This window comes from Gossypium hirsutum, chromosome A01 (assembly GCF_007990345.1).
Source record: "Gossypium hirsutum isolate 1008001.06 chromosome A01, Gossypium_hirsutum_v2.1, whole genome shotgun sequence".
NCBI classification, from domain to species: Eukaryota; Viridiplantae; Streptophyta; class Magnoliopsida; order Malvales; family Malvaceae; genus Gossypium; species Gossypium hirsutum.
In genome coordinates, this window is record NC_053424.1 from 25,676,227 (window position 1) to 25,679,874 (window position 3,648).

The window sequence follows — 3,648 nt, forward strand, 5'->3', positions numbered from 1 at the left end:
TAAGCGAAAGTTGGACGAGGCGTCGCATGTGGAGCTAAACATAGTGTGCTCAGCAATTCTGAAAAATAAGCTATCGAACAAACTAAAAGATCCAGGGAGTTTTACGATTCCTTACTTAAGTGGTAGTTTAGATGTTAATAATGCATTAGCTTATTTAGGGGCTAGTATCAACGTCATGCCTTTTAAAATATTCAAGCAACTAGGTCTCGGGAAACCCAAACAAACTAGGATAAGCATTCAATTAGCAAATAAAACTATAATATTTCCAAGGGGTACTATTGAATATGTGCTAGTCAAAATCGATAAATTTATATTTCCCGTTGACTTCATTGTTTTAGACATAGAGGAGGATAGCAATACTCCTTTAATCCTAAGAAGGCCCTTTTTAGCAACTGCTAAAACAATTATTGATGTTGGCACAGGTGAGCTCACGCTTTGTATAGGAGACGAAACACTCACCCTTCAAGCTCGTAATTCTGACAACACATCGAAAATTGAAGGTGATCGTCTGAACCATTCTATTAAAACTAACCACATGATACAACCCACTTTGCAGGAGATAAGTTTGAAGGAAGTACATGTGCCACTCTCAAACAACAGTAGAGGTTCTATTAATGAAGAACGAAGGCTGCAAATAGAGGAGCTAAATGAATGGCGAACACATAAATCGAGAACACATGATAAACTAAAACTACGCCAGAACGAGCCTGATACCTCTCCAAATCAACTTAAGGTTGGTGATAAAGTCTTATTAGATGCAGCAGATCCTCACATTGTCACTACCACACTGAATGAGGAAATCCCTGTTACGATACTTAGTATTTTTCCATTCGGTACGGTGGAAGTGAGACATCCCAAGTTCGGCACTTTTGAGGTAAACAATACCCGTTTAAAACCTTATTTTAAGATTGATAGTAGGAATGAGGAGTATAAACTCCTCGAACCACCATGATCATTCAACGGAGAGGTAAGTCGAGCTCACACTATAAATAAGCGCTTCTCGGGAGGCAACCCGAGCACTAAATCTATTAACTTCTTCCAAAATTTAGTCTTTAACATCTAACTTACTAACGGAGCTCTTTAATAAAGGTTTTCCGCAGAGACACGGCCAAGCACACGGGCGTGCTTATGGTCGTGTGAAAATAGGGCAAGGATTTCCCCAACACAGGCTACAATACAATGCCACGGTGTGGGACATGGTCGTGGTCAAGCCTGCCAAAACAACACGGGCGTGCCACATGCCCGTGTGGAAGACATGTGGTTGAAATTGAGAAACTAGCACGGGCGTGCGACACGCCCGTGTCCAACACCTGTGGTTGAACCTGTCAAATTAACACGAGCGTGGGGCTTGCACACACGGGCGTAGAAGAAGCGAACGAAGCTATACACAATCGTGCGACACGGCCGTGTGAACCCACACGCCCGAGGTACACGGGCAAAAATTGGGGAACACGGGTGTGTACCATGGCCGTGTGGCCCAAAATCTATAAATACCCTGCACTATTCACTTTCTTCCCCATTCAAAAACCCTAACCCTAGCCGCTGCAAGTTCACACGACCTCCCTGCCACGCCCGTGTGCCGCCTACAACTCCATTCTCGACGCCTAATCTCTTCCCTTAACGTTTGTTTACTCCTTTTTCTTTTATTTCACTGATTTATAATGCTATTTATCATATTAATCTATATTTTTCATGTTATTTCCATATTGATAATCACATAAATTTCATTTATCAAACAAGTTATCATCTTTCTCATGTTTAAAATCTTACTCATTACATGATTCCTACACTTCATTTAATTAGTTAGAAGTGACTATTCATGTTTAGGATAGTTGAAATAATTATGCATATTGTGTTGACCTCTCTTTTCATTCATATAGTATTTTCCATTCCATTCCTTGCCATTTTTACTTATATCACCATGCTCATGCCACAAAGAAATGGGTCATTGAACTTATTGTTTTAATTGAATTTAGTAATTATGGCTGAATATATTTAAGCATTTTCCTTTCGAATTTAGTCGCATTCCTTTTATATATTATAAATTGTCCACTCATCAAAAGATAAATTGATGTTTCCACTTGCAGGTACACAATATCGTCTTCAAGAGGAAAGAAAACCGCCGTACCTGCTTCAAAAAAGAAGAAAGAAATTTGTCACCCTCTCCTACAGTTCCCCCGAGGATCCCAAGAAGAACTGTTCCAAATACTTCAGGCCCGACCTTTAATTGCAAGCCGCTGCATCTACTGGGCTGCTGTAGAACAAGTTCAGTTGGCTGATTCGATTCAAGCCCTCCTAACCACTGACCCTTAGGAGCTATTCTTTGGGATTATTGAGCCAACATACCTTGAGCTCACGATGGAACTATGCTCAACGTTCCATCTTCAGACCGTAATGACGAACTACGATGATCCCGGCACGGTTCAATTTCACCTAGGCAGATTAATCCGCCAGCTAAGCATCCCAAAGTTCGGTGCTGCACTTGGCTTATATACGGAGGAGTTCAAGGAGGAGAATGATTTAGACACTCTCAGTTGCCACATACACTTCTCTCCCTCGAAATGCTGCCACACTTTTGCCCCTGGCGCGGCCTCCTACAATCCTAACCGCTCCAAGGCATCAATTTTCCCACCATCCCTAAGGTACTTACACGCTATTTTAGCTCACACGATTATGGAGAGGCGAGAGAGCACTGGCGTCGTCAACACCCACGACGCCTACTTCTTATGGTGCATGTCGCACGGGCACGTCATCGACATTTCCTATTTCATTGCCCTCACGATTCAGCACCAGACGGAGCAGCATAGAAAGGGGGTCATCTCCATCGGCCCCTACGTGACTCGACTGGGACGACACTTCGGGCTCCTCAATACCGTAGCCCAAGAATCATCCCTCACCCTCATCAGCCAGATGTCTCCACAAGGTATCTCGAGCATGCTTAGCATAAGGATGATCGAAAGGCACCGAGGAACCTACCCTCCCCAGTATCGTCTCGCCCAATCTACCGAGAAGAAAGCCTACGAGGACATTCCTAATGATGTCCCCCCACAGCACGAGGACCCACCGGCTTGCCACCACCACCCTCTCGTCCAATTCATGCGGCGGTTTCATATGCTGACATCTCTGAGCGTCTCACTCGATTCGAGCAACAGTGTTTTCAACGATTTGACAACATTGATACTACTCTACAGCAGATTTGTCAGCACCTCCATATCTCATCACCAGTCCCACCTCGTGAACCATCCAGCGATGAAGATGTTTAAAAACATTAATTTATAATTTTATGTTTTTATGTTAATTTTTATTACAACTACTTTTTATTTTTGTTAGATTTTAGAATTTTATTTTTAATTACTAATTTCAGTTATTTCTTTATGAGTAATTATTCTTCCTAATATCCCCTAAAAAGTTTCTGATTTTTTCACAATTATATCGAGCTCTTAAGCTCATCATCACATAGGAACTAAAACTCCACCGGGAAAGGTTCTCCACGACTGCCATGTCCTGCTTGACCACGACCATAGCTACCGCTAGATATAATATTCTTGTGGCGTAAGACTTATGTATTAATGAACCTCTACGACCGCCGGAGTATCCTCCTCCACTCTCGAACCAATTACTCTTCAAAAACTCCAGTTCGAAGAATGC